Genomic DNA, 20,167 nt, shown 5'->3' with positions numbered 1-20,167 from the left:
CTGTGTATCACAGGGTTTGAGTGTTAAATTAGTGTTAAGTGAACGTTAAGTGTTTGATGTTAAATTAGTATCTTTATACTTTAAGGAGGAAATGATAGACCGTATTGAATGCAACGTATTGAATGGGACAGAACAAGGCTTATCATGCTTTCCTCTCCCTAGAGTTGAAGAATTACTAAAATTGTGTAAAAAAAAGGATAAACCATCGGAGTGTGGAAATACAGGAGGTTTTCCTAACTGGGACTTTTTCAGCTCACGACGCCCGTCCCTATAGAAAGCTGAAAAAATTTCATATTTTCTTGAGCTTTAAGATTGTACAATTCATATTCATTTCACGTGGGATGGAAATTACGTTTCCGTCTAATTAAGACATTTTTCAATGTCTTAATTAGTTCATCTACTTCATTTATACATTCTTTTATCAACGCCACAGATCTTAGAATATTTTCTATCACAGCATCTTTCTTTTCAATCAATATATTTGATTGAATAGCATCTTCTATTCTTACCATTATGCAACATATTAGTTCTGCAACTAAAAGAAAAGAAAAACTAAAAAAGAAACAAACTAAGAAAAGAAAAAACTAAAAAAGAAAAATAAAGCTAAAAAGGAAACTGTATCTATATATATAAAAATAAGTTGTATATATACATTTTTGTTTTTTTGTGGGTTTGCATTTGACGTCATTATAAGTATATAAGGCATTGTATATAACGTCATAATAAGATGACACTACAGACCGGGACACTGGGACACAAATGACGACCGAGACACAGGGAATATAAATGACGACCGGGACACTCAAAGATAAATTACAGACCGGGACACCGGGATACAAAGGACAAGTGGGACATTGGGAATATAAATGACGATCGGGACACTCAAAGAGAAATTACATACTGGGATACCGGGACACAAATGACGACCGGGACACAGGGAATATAAATGAAGACCAGGACACAGGGACAAAACTACAACGGGGACGCCGGGGGCACAGGGGGATAAATAAATGACGACGGGGACACAGGTAATGTTCCATTAGCAATCACTATCAACAAAGCTCAAGGGCAATCGTTAGAAAAATGCGGTATAGATCTGAATACGGATTGTTTTCCCATGGACAATTATTATGTTGCATGTTCAAGAGTTGTTAGACCTAACAATCTATTTATATGGACAGACAATGGGACAGCAAAGAATGTTATATATTCACAAGTTTTGAGTAGTTAAATATATATATATATATATATATATATATATATATATATATATATATATATATATATATATATATATATATATATATATATATATATATATATATATATATATATATATATATATATATATATATATATATATATATATATATATATATATATATATATATATATATATATATATATATATATATATATATATATATATATATATATATAATATATATTTCCACCTTCTTTCCAACCTTCTTTTAATCATCCAACCTTCTTTCAATCATGCAACCTTTTTTCAATCATCTAGCCTTTCTTCCATCATTAAACCTTCTTTCAATCATCCAACCTTCTTTCAATAGTCCAACCTTCTTCTTTCAATAATCCAACCATCTTTCAATCATCCAACCTTGTTTCAATCATCCAACCTTCGATCAATCATCAGGCCTTCTTTCAATCATCCAACCTTCTTTCAATAGTCGAACCTTCTTTCAATAATCCAACCTTCTTTCAATCATCCAACCTTGTTTCAATCATCCAACCTTCTATCAATCATCCAGCCTTCTTTCAATCATCCAACCTTCTTTCAATCATCCAACCTTCTATCAATCATCCAGCCTTCTTTCAATCATCCAACCTTCTTTCAATAGTCCAACCTTCTTTCAATAATCCAAACTTTTGCTGTCCCATTGTCTGTCCATATAAATAGATTGTTAGATCTACCAACTCTTGAACATGCAATATAATAATTGTCCATGGGAAAACAATCCGTATTCAGATCTATACCGCATTTTTCTAACGATTGCCCTTGAGCTTTGTTGATAGTGATTGCTAATCGAACATTCCCTGTGTCCCCGTCGTCATTTATATATCCCCCTGTGCCCCCGGCGTCCCCGTTGTAGTTTTGTACCTGTGTCCTGGTCTTCATTTATATTCCCTGTTTCCCGGTCGTCATTTGTGTCCCGGTATCCCAATATGTAATTTCTCTTTGAGTGTCCCGATCGTCATTTATATTCCCAATGTCCAAGTCGTCATTTGTATCCCGGTGTCCCGGTCTGTAGTTTCTTTTTGAGTGTCCCGGTCGTCATTTATATCCCCTGTGTCCCGGTCGTCATTTGTGTCCCAGTGTCCCGGTCTGTAGTGTCATCTTACAATGACGTTATATACAAAGCCTTATATACTTATAATGACGTCAAATGCAAACCCACAAAAAAACAAAAATGTATATATACAACTTATTTTTATATATATAGATACAGTTTCCTTTTTAGCTTTATTTTTCTTTTTTAGTTTTTTCTTTTCTTAGTTTGTTTCTTTTTTAGTTTTTCTTTTCTTTTAGTTGCAGAACTAATTTGGGAAATTGAAAGAAAGGTTGTGAGAATTTAAAGAAAGGTTAAATTATTAAAAAAGATTGGATGATTGAAAGAAGGTTGGATTATTGAAAGAAGGTTGGATGATTGAAAGAAGGATAGAAGCCATTCTTTTGTACAACCTTCTTTCATTCCTTGTTTTAATCATCCAACCTTCTTTTAATCATCCAACCTTCTTTCAATCATCCAACCTTCTTTCAATAATAGATAGATAGATAGGTTTATTTAAACAACATCGTAGCTTACAGCTAATTTGCGTTGCTTCACTATGCTAAATAACAAACTAACACAAAAAGAAGAAAATATCACTCGGCTTTGTTTAAGCTCTACTGTGAACAGTTCTGACAACTAAAAAGGGACGGTAGCAGCATCTGGTGGCTTCGTCAGAAGATTAAAAGTCACCAAGTTCGAAAAAGTAGATGGTGCCACCGTATAAAGGGGTGAAGAAAGGTCAAATAAAGTATCTTTCCTGTACTTAATTTACATATTGATGGCACAGAAAACTGTCAGGATAGTCACTGCTTTAACTGGTGACGCCATTGACGAACCAGAAACTAGCTTTCATTCAGTGCGGACGAACAAAAAATAACATTTTTCTGGATATTACCTTGCTTTTGAAGCGTGAACATAAGCTAAATTAGACGGATTATTTTTTCAAGTTTCAAGGATAAACTATTATGAAAGTGTAAAGATTGAATCTCATTATCTACGTCACTCGTACAAATACCGATCTACCTGTGTTTGCTGAGAAATTGTGCAAAAAAGATTGGATTTGTTTGTTTTGCTAATTAATGGATTATCTGACGTTGAGTCTGGAACTGTGTGTGAACTGGATTCATTTCATGGGATGCAGCCTAATAGACTAGTACATAACACTATATTAAATTTTGCCATGCGGGCGAAATCAAAAGGTAATGCAAATGCCGATATTATAAAAACTGGTTGTGATTTTTTCGCCGACGATTTGGTGAGCGAAGCGAAGAAAACAATTTGGTCTGTGGCGAATTATGCTACTCGACCAAGTGAAAGGCTGAAAGTTGCTGATACATTTGCAGACATTTTGAAAGTTTTAGACTACCATGATAAGAATTCAGTGGAACTGCCGAAGTTTGTTATATACGAACCGGACGAAGTCCCCACAATTCCTGGCGAGGAAAGCGCTACGTTAACCCGCAAGGTAAATGATTTATGTCTAGAATTTAAGAATTTTGTGTCTATGGCTAAAGCACAGAGCCTATGTTGCCCTTCAGCGAGTAGTGTCCCAGGCCCCGCCAATCCTGTAACAGTCAATCCTCAGACATCCTATGCCGTTGTTCTTAAAATGCCAAAGTCTCTTGATAATCCCATTGCTCGCAAGCAGTTTTTGGATACCATCTGCCCCAACTCAGCCGAAATAAGTGAGCTAAAAAAGGTGAGACAGGACTGGAAATTATTCGTCAAGTCCAAATCTTCTGCTGAAAAGATCGTTGAGAAAATGAAAGTTAGTAAGCCTGAGGTCTCTGCCATGCTCAAAGAGAAAATGTTTATTGCTGTTTTGAAAAAGGTTCCACCTAGTATGACCCAGACTGATATAGAATCCCTTGTTCCATGTGCATTAAAAGCAATAGAAATCGGTAGCTTTGAGCGCTCCAAAGTGTTCAAGCTGTATTTCGGGACCAGTAAGGATCTCGAAGACTTTCTTGCAGTCTCAGTCCGAAACCGTTATGAGAAGCTGCCTGCTGAAGAATTCAAATTTCTCCCAAAAAGATGTTATTCGTGTCATAGAGTTGGTCACTTAGCGACTAATTGCGTATTGACGCCTATATGTGGTCGTTGTGGTGCTTCTGAAAACACATCCACGAAGGATAATTTGTGCACTAAAGATATGTACTGCATTATATGCAAAAAGAAAGGCCATACATGCTATAACATAAGATGTCCGGCTAATAAAGAGATAATCAATATGAATTCCCTACCAAAATGAATCTAGAACCCACTTGTGCTAAGCATGCAGTTGCAACGTGGAATTTAAATGGAAATATCCTTAACCGGTCTATTTTTATCGAGGACCTTCTTTCAAGATATGATATTGTGTGTTTGCAGGAACATTTTGCAACCTCTCTCAGCCTTCCGTTATTGAACCTGTCACCAAACCATCAAGTTTTTACAGTTGCAGCCAAACGCTCTCGCACTCATGGCCGGCCATCTGGTGGCCTTGCGACTTACGTTAGATCCTCTCTATCAACTTCTATGTTTGACTCGGCATTAGACTTTCTCGCTATCAAAATGCATGATATTGTTATAGTGAATGTTTACCTCCCTACGGATTTTCGTGATGATCGATCAGATAGACAGTTTGCCATAAGTATTGCAAGGCTATCCAAATGAATTGATAAAATAAAAAAAGCATGGACTTTCGTGTCTGATAACAGGTGACTTTAACTGTGATCTTGAAAACCCGAGCGGCAACAACAGTTCAAGTTCTATTCGTGCCACTACAATGTTTTATCATTATTCCACTTCACACCTCCTTAGGTCACATCCACTTTTTCTCCGTTCCTTTTATTTCATATGATCTATCGCTCAGAAAGTTCTTCAACAAGCCCCTCCTTCACTCTATTAAACATAAAGCATTTTTAAGAATATTCCTTGCTGCGTTCCTAACTTTATTCCCTAAGCCACCATCAGCAACTTCAAAAATTATTTTCCTAGAATTATTCACTTTATTTTCTACATCAGAAATAAGAAATCATTTATTTTAAGACAGCTTTTATAGTCGTAGGTTAAAATCACAAACTAAATGTCGCTGTCATTCACAAACCGAGTCCTAAAGCCTTTTGTCATGGGTAATGGTAAAAAACGGCCAAATAAATTGTTAAATCGATTAGTTCTGAAAGGCACTGCCACTAATTGGTTCTTCTCTTCGGTATTAAATACTGAGTTGGCAGCAGGGGGTAGAAAATGTCGGTGCTTGGGAGAAGCAAGGAGAAATTGCCCGAAACGCATTATCTACTGAAACCTGCGATCCCTAAGAGTTTCAATCTTTAAAGATTCAATATTCAATCTTTCAATTTTTGAAAGATTCAATCTTTAAAGATTCAATCTTTTTTGAACTCCTTCCATATCAATCACTTAGATACTCCCAAAACAGGGCATGTATATTCTAATATGGGACATTTGTATGTTACATATGGCGTTTTCAGCTGATTTACTGGGAAAGCATTAAATCAAAGCTGCACAAATCAAGAGCGGCACAAAAATCAAGGAACTTAGTGCGTAGTTGCCTTTCTGGACTAGCCCTTGAATATGAGCATTAAATGAGCAATCGACGCTGAAATTAAATCCCAGGACTAAAGTTGACAATACAAACGGAGATCAGGGATTGGGCAAACAAGACCTCATTTCAGCGGATTAAATTTTACGATTTTGGTTTTACTTTCGTTGATCTGCAAACTATTTGCATTACATTCTTCTTTGAATTCTGTTAGAATATCAGAACTGAATTGGGGCATAGCTTGGGTTGTATCTACTGTGAACTTAAGACGCCCATTTAGATCGCCTACGTATTTGAATTGACCATCCATGTTGTCCTTAACGTAATTCATTACCGCAAGGAAAAGTGGAGCGACCAAATTGATGCCTTGAAGGGCTCCAAATATAATCTATTCCGAGTCAGAGTCGAGATCACCAGGAAAGAGGGCGTAGACTCGCTGGTACAGGGAACGTAGGAAATCCATAACAAGCAGTAAGATATGTTTGCGTTCACCCATTCTTTTAAGATTCGTAGCAGCCACAAGATGTTTAATAAAATCAAATACTTTCCTGTAATCAACGAGTAGCGAATCAACGAAAGCGTCTCCAGATTCAAGACATTGCACGATCAGGTGATAAAGCCTGACTAAATACACTGTGGTACTACACACTTTTAAAAAACCATATTGTTACAAGTTAAGTGTATCTGCGACTTGCAACATAAATTCACAGTAAATTAAGGACTAATTGACTATGGTAGGATTGAAATGGATATTAACTGATCACAGCTATTGGGATGCTTCAGCTTTAGAATGACACGTACATAAGTTTGTTTCCAAGACTGGGGGAACGATTGATTATTGAACGAAGTTAGAAATTTCACAAGAAATATTGCATATTCACGTAAAAGTTTTACTGGCAATTCGGATGGGAAGCACAGTTATTTCGCAGTTCCCGTATTTCCTTTAAAATGCGTACTCAGAAACTTGCTGGATTTCATCGCATTTGCTGTCTTCTATCAGAGTATTCAAATCAACTTCGCTCAACGATGAATACCTGGTACAGATTTTAGTAAAGAAAGAATTGACTTCTTGTGATCAAAGTCCCATCTGATTTCAGCATCCGTAGATCACAACTGACAGATTTTGTAACTTTTTCGCAGATGAAATACACCCTGAACTATGTAGTCGGCATGTAAGTTTGATCAATCAGTTCAGAGCTGTCGTGATCCTCGGCTTGTCAGATCTAAAAACTGGCACTACTTTAGTCGGAAAAAATTCATAGAACATTTCGAGCAGCATGGAGTTGAGTGTTTTAACCTTGTCGTTCAAGTCAGTGATTGAGCATATTTCTTCAAATGAGTAATTACCAACCCACTGTTCAAAGGTAGGGACTGTAAAGTCTAATGCCGTATCCTTTACCTTTACCTTACTGTTCAAAGGTACATATAGAGTCCTGGTTCAGTGGACGAACTGTTACTTTGCTTCTTTTCGGTTTCAGCACATTGTTTTTCGTTTGTAACAGGATTACACAATGATCGACGGTTTGCAATGGGCCCATTGAGAGGGTAGGACGGTACAGTTCACTGACATTTGGAAATATCAGGTCTTAGATATTGCCACTTTCATGGGAATGTTCACTACTTGTATAAGATCAAGCGCATTGGAAAACCACTGTTTATTGGACTGGTTAAAGTCACCTTCAATAATAAAGGTAGGAACCACATATGCACGTCGAAACTTATCAAGGCAGGATTGCAAGTAAATTAGAAGCTTTCTGTTATAATAGACGGATGCCACTATCAGGCATGAAAACTTCTTCGGCAGTTGGGAGGACATAGATTCAGACCAGATTACTTCATGGCAAAAGTCATTGGGGACACTTAGCAGCTTGTATGGGAGGTCGTTACGAAAATACAGTGCAATACCGCCACCTCTGCGGCTTCGGCCTCTATCAAGGCGGGTGTTAAAAAAACAAGTGTAGCCTTTGAGATACCCGGTATCATTTGTGATATCCCAACATTCAGTCACGATTGCAATTGGTACACCAGATCCTTGTAAGAAGACTTCTAGTTAGTCCATTTTGTTAATAAAGGAGTGGGTGCTGGTCATGTGAATAGAGGCAAGTTGTGATTTGGCAGAAAGGAGTTAAGGACATAAAACAGGAGGAATTTCGCTGGATTAATCAGAAATAGCCACATAAGCATATCATGACGTAAGATTAGGTGGGATTTCATAGTGAGTCAGACAGTTTATTTTTACAAGCGGCCGTAGTCTTTCTCTTTAATCTTTAATCTGGTCGACAGATCTGAAACATATACTAGGATAAAATGCCATTAATTCCCTTTGGCTCCACGCTTGCCTCTGCAAGTGCGTCTGTAGGTCGTTTCCGATAACGTCACAACATTGCCACCTGGTGGCACTTAGGAGTCCAAATTGAGAGAGTGACGAATGTAGGTGGCGCCACTACGTGTCGAAGTGATTTAAGTTTGTAAATCGTCGATTTTTAGATTATGACTGGCATAAATACTGCACTAAATAAAGGAAAAAAAGTTAAGTCTCTGATTACTTACATTGCCAGGGCAAGAAACTAGGAACACTAGCACTAACAAGCTAACTAAGCATGGTTGCGAAGCAGCTATTCAGCGTTTGGTACGCTATCTCACTCAGCAATTTAAACTCTCCAGTGTAGTATTTGACTTTTCCTGGAAAGCTTCTCTCAAATTCTTATCCTGGAGTCTACCAACACCAAAGCTTCCTTGAAGCTTCGCTTGATCCTGCCAGTCTTCAGTTTACAACAACAAAATGAATAAGGTTGCCTGTCTAACCATTATTCAAATGCCATGTTAACTCATAGGCCATTTTATGACCAAATACTGTATTGGTTACTAAAATTGCAACATTCTGTAGCCATTGCTGTTTTCTTTTCCTGCACCAAATTTACCTATGCTAGGATACTACCTATCCCTATTTCTACAAACCTTTGCAATAAAATCTCCTAATAAAAAAAAAATCCTTAAGTCTGGGATCCAGTCTATTTTTTCCTATTGCTATAAGTAAAATCCATCCGAGTCACTACTATTTGCGTTAGTCAGTCCCACAGAGGCATATACAACTATGACTAATACCCTGCATTTTTTAGTCATAAAATGAGCGACTAGGATTCTATTATTAATATCTTCCCAACCTCGACAAAACTTAGCAGATCCCTTATTCATCACAAGCCCTACTCTCTGTCTAAGTACCCCCATACTTCGTGCCCGATTAAATAAATTCTACATCACCTAATTTCACATTTCTTACCCCTGAGATATAAGTATCTGAAACTCCCAATAAGTCAAATTTGAAACGTCAGTATTCGTCACTAAAAATGTAGAACAATAGTTATTTTCTAATGCTGTAACATTCCAGGTTGCAATCTCCATATTCTTATAATCATTGAAATTACGCTGGCCTAACAAAAAGCCATGGTCCCAAAAACGGTCCAGAACAGGGACAAACGTAACTCCTCAAGTCTAAACATAACCTCTGAATGAGTAAAATGAAGGCCTTACACACCAACAGCCCTAACTTACTAACTAAATGAGACGCATCTTAGATGGCAGGAGTAGGATCAACAGATAATAATTATTGCGGTAAGGGATATTTCTCAGTTGAATCAATGCACAAATTGACTTTTGATTTACGCAGATATACACGTACGAATAAAATTCGCTTTTAACAAATATAATTGTCAACTTAGCATTCTAGTTGTGGCGCCAAATAAGGTGTTGAGCTAAAGAAAAATAAACTTATACAGTCCAGCTTGGCAATTTTTCAAGCAATTCTATCTACGCAACAGCAACATACATGTAATTGTTAACTTGTCTTTTTCAAAACAGCAGTAACAGTCGTAAGAGAGATAGTCGTATTTAAAAATAATGGCAATTAAAAGTGCTAAGTTGCATTGTTGAAATTATTGTATGAACCTGGAGTTATTTCGCATAGAACAAGTACATCGTTCGATTGCTACATTCATACATCGCCTTTGAAAGTTAATAATTACTCTTATTTTATGTGGGTATTTCTTAGAAAAATTGCTTCATGACCAGATAAATCCAATTTATTCAACTTCATTAAATGTTTAACAAGGCAAGTAAAACTGCTTAAATCAGCAGGCTCTCACATTTGAATTTGATACGATAAATGGCAAAAAAATTTCCCCTAAATGTCCCAACAGATAAGGAGAAAATAAAGAACAATCCATACAAAATAAGAAAGGAATAAAAAAAGCATCAAAACATATATCTTTCTTTTATAAAAAGCAATGGAAATTTATATAGATTCACATGTATAACACGACTTAGCAGTTATATCTCGTCTTTTTAGTTGTTTCCCTCTTCTCATTATCCAGAAAGCACATAAAAAGAATTCTTTTCACTTTTTTTTGCAAAGACTTTAAATCATACGGGAGAAAAGCGTCAAAACACAAGAATACTTCCGTGTTTGAAGAAAGCACAAAAATTGGCTGACATCTACTTTCGAGCATGCTCTTCAATATGGCTTGATTTGGAAAGTGAAATTTTTAATCAGAACACCGCAAGGTGACTCGAAATTCAAGATGGTGGACGAAAATACGAGTTTGTCAAAATGAGAAGACATGGCTGTTCAAGTAGGCTAACATGGGTTAATCCAGGGCAGAGGTTCCGAATATGAACGCAAAAATAACCTAGGTTGTACCATTGTGCCACTAGGAGCCTCAATTTCAAAAAGGCGGACAAAAATACGAGTTTGTTAAAATGAGAAGACATGACTGCTTAAATAATTTAGCCTGGGATAATCGATGGCACTGGTACATCAAAGTAAGAGTCGACTGACGTAATAATATCTGGCATTCTGTCTATTGTTCTGAATAATGATGAAACGTCGCTTTCCGTAGTTTGAATTTTGGGCACTTATCATGGAATTCAAGGAACACCAGTTGTAGCTTGATGTCATATCGCTCCGCTGATTTCAAACCATACATGGAAATCTTACAGCTAATAGCACCAAGTTTTTTACTTTTCGACCATATCAATTATTCCCCTTGGCTCCCTGTTCACATTGAAAGATATGGTACTACTAGAAACAGAGCATCCGTCTGTTTTTGAAGAGTTCATGATGGACAGGTTAACGATATCAAAATCGGGAAGAACATTCTCAAATTCACCTCTGGACCAGCCATACGAGCAGCTAAACTGTGTTATTAAGGGCATTGGGGGAGATATAGGCATTCTGAACGATTATTCAGCTCTTCGCTGCTGGTGCACCGGAGGCCCAGCAGTAGCCAACAGCATCAACAAATTCGAACATAGTCCTTCCAGCTCTGGTCCTCATAATGACGGAGACCATTGTGAGGCAGTCACACCAGAAGAGTTTTCAATTGAACATTTCCAGTCTTATAACAAATATTTTCGAAATAGGGAGTCCTTTTCTAGAAACAACGACAGATCTCATTGTTTAAGCACTTTACATGGGCTTTGTTGCTCGAGGAGAGATATGGACGCCTTCTTCAAACATGAAAACAGTCAGTAACCACCAGCTTTGACGTCTGATGGTCAGATTCGTGCTGGCAACAAGGCTGAATTTGCAGATGTCTTAATCAGCTTAACCTCAGCTCCTCGGGTGCAAATGTTGAAACCAAGGAATTTGAAGACCTTCAGATAGTATTTAGAAAACGTGTTTATTCTTATGATAGACTATCAGCTCAATTATGCCGAGATACTTGATCTCGTATTAGATTTTATTAGATTGGATAGTCTAAAGTTGTCTGTCAGAAATCAAAGAGGCAAAGTTTCACGACTAAAAGTTGTCCCGAACACACAAATTCCATTTAAGTGGAAAAAATTCCTGCAAGCAGATGCAAACAAAACAGACAGTGTTTAAGCTGGTGTCCCATGCTGTCATGAAAAAGTTTCCGACGTCAAAACCAGTATGTTGCACTATAGGAAACACGTGCATAATTAGCCGGGCATTCAAAGAGCAGAATTTCATCCAGTTATGTTCATACCAAGAGGCTGATACCCGCTTTTTGCTTCACGCTTGTGACGCAGTCTCACAAGAAAATTCTTCGATTCCCATAAGAACGGTGGACACAGATCGATTGTGACGGCAACCACATGCTTTCATTACATTGGAGTATTTGAATTACTTTTCGCGTTTGTTGTTGGTACCACCCTAACTCCTAAGGCAGGATCCCATTCACGAAATAGTTCGATCACTCGGGCCAACAAAATCAAAGGCACTTTTGTTCTTCCACGCGTTTATAGGATTTGATACCCTTTCTTCTTTTATTCACCACTCAAAGAGGTGGTTCTTTGCGACTTGGCAAAATATTCCAGGACTGACGGACACTTTCCTTCGACTGACAAACCAGGCTTCCCAAGTGACAGAACTGCAAGCATACAACCTTGAACGCTTTGTCATGAAGACACACGACGCAAAACAAGACTGTGACGACCTGGATGAATTTAGGAAAGTTACATTTACTCGACAAAATACCAAGAACATGCAGAGACTTCCTCCAGCTACTTTTTTGCTTTTACAACATATCTTTACAGTTGCAGGTCATATGTGGAGTTTGAATCAACATTCAACCTTCCAAGTTTTTCTGACTTTGGCTGAGGTTAGGTTCCCTTCCACCAGGGTCAAAAGTCTGGCGCGAGACAGAGCGTTGTGGTTGTGAAAAAGGGTGTGAAATAAGGTGCCGCTACAGGAAATTTGACCTTAACTGTAGTTCATTATGTTGGTGGAAATCTAAGTGCTTTAATACTTGAACATTCGATTATTTTTTTATGAGCAGAAGATTCGATTGATCTATTTATGTTCCTAATAAAAATATATAATTCTTAAATGCTTTAATTCGTCTATTTAGCCTCTGATGATTCATTTACAATAATTAAGGAGATGAAGAGTTAACCAGTATTTAACTGATTTTGGTTTAGCAAATATAAACAAAGGCTATAAATTGGACGTATCTTAGGCAATTTGTACTGTGCACACTGTACTATTATAGGTGCATGTCGGAATGACAGAACAATATTTAAAACTGTTGTACTAATCACTCAACTCAAGTCTGTTATATCGGGATCATGAACCTCATGGAATCTGGAAAACTGACATTTTCTTCCACCGTCTTCAAATTTTAGGTCCCAAGCGGATCAACGGTATAACTAAGGTATATTTATGTGCATATACGTGTGTTTTGAGAATCTGAGCTATCAATTGCTCCTAATCTGCCCATTGGAAGTGATTAGTTCTTGTTTTAACAAAGCTTGTGTTTTTTGACCGCCATCTTGAATCTGAAGTGCCTAGCAATACTCTGCTACAACCCAGGTTGGTCTTAAGTTCATATTTGGAACTTCTGCCATCGATTACCCCATACTGGCCTATTTCAGCAGTCATATCTTTTCATTTTGACAAACTCATGTTTTCGACCGCCATCTTGGATTTGAGGCACCTAACGGCACTAGGGTATGATTTAGTTACTTACTATTCGGAACTTGGGTCATCGAGTACCCCATACTAGCCAATTTGAACGGTCATGTCTTCTCATTTTAACAAACTTGTATTTTCGTCCGCCATCTTGGATTTCAAGCCACCTAGTAGCATTCCGATGAAAAATTTCGCTTGTGTAATCGAGCCATATTAAAGAGCCTGCTCGAAAGTACACGTCAGCTAATTTTTGTGCTTTCCTCAAAAACCGAAGTATTTTGGTAGTTTTCACCCGCACTAAGATTTACATATTAATATAGACTTAATTTTAAAACAAGACCATCTTCCCTTCTCCTTCCCCCCTTCTTCTTTAACCTCCTATTGTTCTCAAAAACTTGAAACGAATCCACCTATTTTTGCAAAGATTCTAAATTACACATTTAATATAGATTCACTTTCATAGCACTCGCAACTCACCTTCTTCTTTGTCTGCCCCTCCTCTGGCCCCTTTATTCTTCTCAAATATTATAAAATCTGGTTAGTTTCAGAAATTAAATTGCCATTTCACAAGAGTTTTTTGTAAAAAAAAATGCTCATATTGATCCATTTCTATCAAATTGATCCGTTTCAATCAAATGAAACAATTTGGTCTAATTGATCAAATAATTATATTACGTAGTTTTCTTGCAGTCTACTATAGATTTTAACACTTTAGTTTCAAAATAAGGGTTTTGGTAACATGTCAGGCTTTTGGAGATACAAAAAATGGCAGTCAAATTTGCAAAGCTTCTTCATTACAAAAGGATTTGCGATGCATATTTGACTTTACCCCATACAGACGCGTCACCATTATATTGCAATTCAGTTGAACTTGGCAAAAAACCTACCTCTTTCTTTTAAAAAGAGCATGCGGCCTAGAAGAATGACAGTTTCAATCACAGGAGCCAGCATTAGCCTGATTGTATAGAACATATAGTTTTCCTGCCATCTACTTAAGCGCTTTAAAGTTTCCGCTGATTGGAGTTCTTTTTATCCAGATTTATGTCCAGTTTCTTGAATGCTTCCATTGCATAACTAGAGAAAACAAAGTCAATATTAGTGAGGGATGAAGGGGTTGGCCAATGCGTTGTTGTATAATGTTTAAGGATTAATAAGAACTATTGCATTAGACGCTTTCTTAACGTGGTGAAGAAAATAGCATTAAATTCAAGCTATAAGAAAAAATTATACAAAGCCCTACTTTTACAGGCGCTTAGTAAGGTTTTATCACAGCATTTAAAGGAAATCATCAGTGGAATTAATAAAATAATATAATTGAAACTAGCATATTTATAAAAAGAAAATAAGCAACTTTTTGGGTTATTCGCAAAATAATGAACCTTTGGATTATTTAATAGATTAATTTCAGACAGAGAGTTCACGGAAAAAGTTCTTTCTAAGTCTTGATGTGAATTTCCTTATTTAATCTTGCCCAAAAGTGAAACAGACTTCCAAAAAAGGTGGCAAAGCCTTCTGTATCTTCTAATTACAAACGAAATGTTGAATTCATAGTTGTTTACTTAGTTGCTCTCATTTCCCCATGATATAAAGACGAAAGATTTGATAAAAATATAGGCCTATCTTATCTAAAAGTCAAGATAAAAAGTATGCCAGTTTGTAACTACTTTAAATATTTTTTAGTTCCCTTTTTCCTTCTCCTCTATTCCCTTTTCCTAAAAATATAGGCCTATCTCATCTAAAAGTAAAGATAGAAAGTATGTCAGTTTGTAACTACGTTGAAAATTGTTTAGTTCCCCTTTGGATTTTTTCTCTTTTCCCTTTTCCTAAAAATATAGGCCTATCTTATCTAAAAGTCAAGATAAAAAGTATGCCAGTTTGTAACTACGTTAAATATTTTTTAGTTCCCTTTTTCCTTCTCCTCTATTCCCTTTTCCTAAAAATATAGGCCTATCTCATCTAAAAGTAAAGATAGAAAGTATGTCAGTTTGTAACTACGTTGAAAATTGTTTAGTTCCCCTTTGGATTTTTTCTCTTTTCCCTTTTCCTAAAAATATAGGCCAATCTTATCTAAAAGTAAAGATAAAAAGTATGTCAATTTGTAACTACATTGAGTAGTTTTTAGTTCTCCTTTCTGTGAAAACTACGCCCTACTTTGTGAAAACTTTGTGAAATTCCCCATCTTCCACTACTTTCCTTTTACGATTCGATGTGACAACAAAGAAGAGAATTTACGTAACGAAAATTTTTAATAATTGAATAGCAATCAAAAGTCAAATTGTAGAGGATACCGGCTTTTGGGTATGAATAGACCAGAGATGGAGCCAGGGAGACAAAAATGTTTCCATTTTGATTTCCTTGGTATTTTAAGTATGACTGATAGCCTACTTTAGACCTGATACAAATATACGCTATACACAGAGCGTACGGAGGGTTAACAAGAATCAACTCAACACACAAAAAACTCCCTTGCATGTTTGTGTGGGAAAATTCATTTGGGTAAAAATGAGGATCTTTGTTGAGGTGGAGCGAGAGAGGCTTGGTCTAATAGAAGTAGGTGTAGGAGGAGATAACTAGTAAAAACGAACTTCATGGTAGCTATGGAAAGCACTATTGGCAAAAACAAATCAAAATTTTGTTTCCCTTTCTTAATGGGAAGAAGGGGCATATGAAAAACTTTATCCTTGTTTTAAATAATTCTTACACATTTTTTAAACTGCCCCTGTTCTGTTCGACAACTCATTGGAATCCCTAGGAGGCAAATCAGGAAAGATGTTTTCCACGATTGGGGGCATATTTGTGTCGAAATTTTTCAAACAATTTTTGACTTGAATTTTTCAATTTTTTGACTTGACTTTTAAAATTTCAGTGTCTAAATTTAAGTATTAGCTGCTTAGTTCTAATACATGTTTAAATATCTCAACTGACTTAGAGTCTACAAATATACTAAGAGTGCACTAGATCAAATTGGCTTCCAAAGGAATATTTTGATGTTTACTGGTATAAATGGTCTTTTTCTTTTTTTATGGGGTTAAGCCACATTTTCCAGCGACTGTATTTAGGACTAGTGAGTCGAAACTCAGGAATTATAACAGATAGATATGGCAAGATTGGCTCCAGAATGACATCTTGTGTTTCGGAACGATTTTAAATTTTTGCTAGTTACGAGTTAGATCATTTAAGTGAAAACAAACAATAAGATGAGCAATTAATTTAGTGGCAAAGCACTTGATGAAATATCAAAAAACTTATTTTTCAGTTTGTCCACCGTTAAGTTATTTTATATGACATTTTGTGTATATTGAATTATCAACTTCTGAGCAGCTAAAATTTTAACTACTATCTTACCCACATCGTTCGGGCACAAAAAATGGGAATCACGGATGCAAGTTAGAACTACAGTTAATTATGTTTCAAATAAAATGGAATTTAGGTATTTAAATCTTTCTCAGCTTAAATTTGAGAACAAAATATAGGAGATTTTTTGGGGGATAAATTACAACAGGTTTTAGAAGCATTTTATTTTTTCCTTCTGAGCCTGCAAGAATAATATTAACAAATGTTCACAAAAAATTCCAAAAACTAAGCATTCTGAAAATGACAGAGTATTTTACAGAACACTGAATGATATTTTTGCAGGCCAATTTGAAGAAGCGCGTTCTAAAACGGGCTTAAAATCTGTCCATAGGTAAGTTAAATAAATCGATCAAATTAGCTCCTGAGCGATTCATTTTAAGCGCTTTTGTTCTCAATTTTTCTTTGTTCTGCTTAATGTTTATGCACAGTTCCGTAATTATTTATAAACATCATGCCGAAAATGGGCTATTCGTGTTTATTTTTCCACACACAAAACTCTCTCCTGGGGATTGTAATGTGGATTTAACTGTTTTTCGATTTTTTTTTTTCATTTGTTTTTTCAATAAACAAGCTCCTACATGATTCATTTTATACGACTTTTGTTTTTGAACATTTGTTATTCTGCTCGATGTTTATGCATAGCTCCATAGTTATGTACAAGTAGCAGGTAAGTAAACAAGCATTGTTTTGGCTGCACCAGAATTCTTCTTTGGATTCTAAGTAGTATGTTATACAATACTCCGGAAGCGACATCCTTATTTGGGCCCTATAAATATGGTCAATTGTCCAGAGGTAAGAACCTGATGACCTTTTTACTTAAGCAAAGTATAAGAGATACAATATTAGCATAATTCAGTTGGCTTCTCATTTGCATATAAGATCCTAGCAACCAACCGCAGCAACCAGATCCAATATAAGGCTAAATTTTTAATGTATTTTATGCTAATACGAAAGTAGAATTCAAAGAGAGGAAACTTTGAATATACCCTTTATCATCAAGTTTTTATTTGACAAGATATACTAGCAAAAATGGGTGGTTTGTTTACAATATTACAAGTTGATATTGGAGCTAGCAGCAGCAATGATACAAAGACAAGACTACCAAACGTAGCAGTTGAAATTACATCAAGATGTCGACTGAGCCCTGCATGGGATGAGAAGTATGCGAGATATGCGATATCAATGAACAAATTCAAATTGGAGGAGCAGTTATGTTTGGAAGCAAAACTTAATATAATGCATACAGATAAGCCTGTAACCTGCTTTAAATGCAAAAGTGAAATATACTAAGGAAAATAAATTGAATTAGTGCGTGAAAAAAGAGTGATATATTGTTGTAGTGATGCAATAAAAATGTTTCTAAATCGAAAATGTTTATTCTTATTAGATATTTTCATTAGGTTACCGTTCCTCTAGGAATATTCCTAAAGAAAAAAGAATCTTAGTTAGTCTGCAGTCATCTTTGAGAGAGTTAGGATTAAAAAATGGATAGATTTATGAAACTTAAAATCATGCAGAATTTTGTGATTTCGGAAAAGCGTCTCAATCTAAATGACCGTTTTCAAAGGTTATCTGTGCAAATGAAATATTTTCTCAAAGTAACAGGTAAGTAAATAAGTTGTGTTTTGGTTGCACCAGAATTCTTCTTTGGATTCTAAGTAGCATGCTATACAATATTCCGGAAGCGACATCCTTAATTGGGCCCTAAAGATATTGTCAGTTGTCCAGAGGTAACAACATGATGACCTACTTACATAAGTAAAGTCTAAGAGATACAATATTAACAACAATTCAGTTGGCTTCTCATTTGCATATAAGATCCTGGCAACCAGCCATAGCAACCAGATCCAATATAAGGCTAAATTTTTAATATATTTTATGCTAATAAGAAAGTAGAATTCAGATACAGAGAAGTTTAACTATACCCTTTATCATCAAGTTTTTATGTGACAAGATATAGAAGCAAAAATGGGTGGTTTACTTACAATATTAGAAGTGGATATTGGAGCGGCAGCAGCAATGATACAAAGACAAGACTACTAAACGTAGTAGTTGAAATTACAACAACATGTCGACTGAGCCTTGCATGGGATGAGAATGCGAGATATGTAATGTCAATGAACAAATTCAAATTTGTTGAGCAGTTATGTTTTGCAGCAAACCTTAATATAATGCATACACATAAGCCTTCCAGCTGCTTTAGATACAGAAGCGAAATATACGAACGAAATTAAATTGAATTCGTATGTGAAAAATGAGTGATATATTGTTGTAGTTATGCAATAAAAATGTTTCTAAATCGAAAATATTTTTTCTTATTAGATATTTTCAGTAGGTTACCGTTCCTCTAGGAATATTACTATAGAAGAAAGAATCTTAGTTAGTCTCTAGTCAGCTTTGAGAGTGTTAGGATTTAAAAATGGATAGATTTATGAAACTTAAAATTATGCAGAATTTTGTGATTTTGGAAAAATGTCTCTGTCTAAATGATCGTTTTCAAAGGTTATCTGTGCAAATGAAATATTTTCTCAAAGTAACAGGTAAGTAAATAAGTTGTGTTTTGGTTGCACCAGAATTCTTCTTCATATTCTAAGTAGTATGCTATACAACACTCCGGAAGCGACAGCCTTATTTGTTACCAGGTTGTTACCAGAGGTAACAACCTGATGACCTACTTACACAAGTAAATAGTTCAAAAAATCCTTGACACTGAAAGTATAACATATTGTCTACTAGACACTAAAGATGAAGAGATTCTCGGCAATTCTTATGACTATGAAATTCAAAAAGCCCAAAATAATTGTGAAATCTGTCAAATTGAAGAGACATTAAAGAACTGAACTCGCAAGGATAAGAGACAGTTGCTTGTTCGCTAACCAGGATACAAAGAGTATCCTATAATACTTGCTAACGAGTATTTGTCGGAGGATTTTCCTATGGAGGAGAGAACACAGAAACGAGTCTTTCTCAGTTTATGTGTTCCTCACCCAAAGGAATTAAATGGGAGGTTTTAAGGGTGACCATACTCAGTGCTACGATTGCCCAAATTCGCGTGCTACATAGGGATTTTTGGCGCTACACTGAAATATTTTTTTTCGCGTGTCGAGACGCGCATTATTTGTTTAATTGTACTTAGATTAGTTATTATGTCAATTTTTTAAAGTGCTAAATTCCATGAAGCACTTGCTACACACGATAAAATAGTGCTAAAATAGCAGTTTCGTACTCCAAATACACAGGGTTTGAGTGTTAATTTAGTGTTAAGTGAACGTTAAGTGTTTGATGTTAAATTAGTATCTTTATACTTTAAGGAGGAAATGATAGACCGTATTGAATGCAACGTATTGAATGGGACAGAACAAGGCTTATCATGCTTTCCTCTCCCTAGAGTTGAAGAATTACTAAAATTGTGTAAAAAAAAGGATAAACCATCGGAGTGTGGAAATACAGGAGGTTTTCCTAACTGGGACTTTTTCAGCTCACGACGCCCGTCCCTATAGAAAGCTGAAAAAATTTCATATTTTCTTGAGCTTTAAGATTGTACAATTC

The 20,167-nt window shown here is 35.9% G+C and overlaps 1 long non-coding RNA gene across 1 annotated transcript in view; it reads right to left on the bottom strand.

Annotated features, from left to right (window-relative positions):
• Positions 1-20,167, bottom strand: part of LOC136028251 (uncharacterized) — a 151,311-nt gene that overhangs the window by 74,254 nt on the left and 56,890 nt on the right. Inside the window, exon 3 of the long non-coding RNA XR_010617777.1 lies at positions 14,152-14,338. This is a non-coding gene — a long non-coding RNA (uncharacterized LOC136028251). The remainder of the gene's footprint in view (positions 1-14,151; positions 14,339-20,167) is intronic.

This window comes from Artemia franciscana, chromosome 6 (genome assembly GCF_032884065.1).
Source record: "Artemia franciscana chromosome 6, ASM3288406v1, whole genome shotgun sequence".
In the NCBI taxonomy this organism is placed as follows: domain Eukaryota; kingdom Metazoa; phylum Arthropoda; class Branchiopoda; order Anostraca; family Artemiidae; genus Artemia; species Artemia franciscana.
Note: the sequence above shows the minus strand (reverse complement) of the source record. Positions and strands in the feature narration are given on the sequence as shown.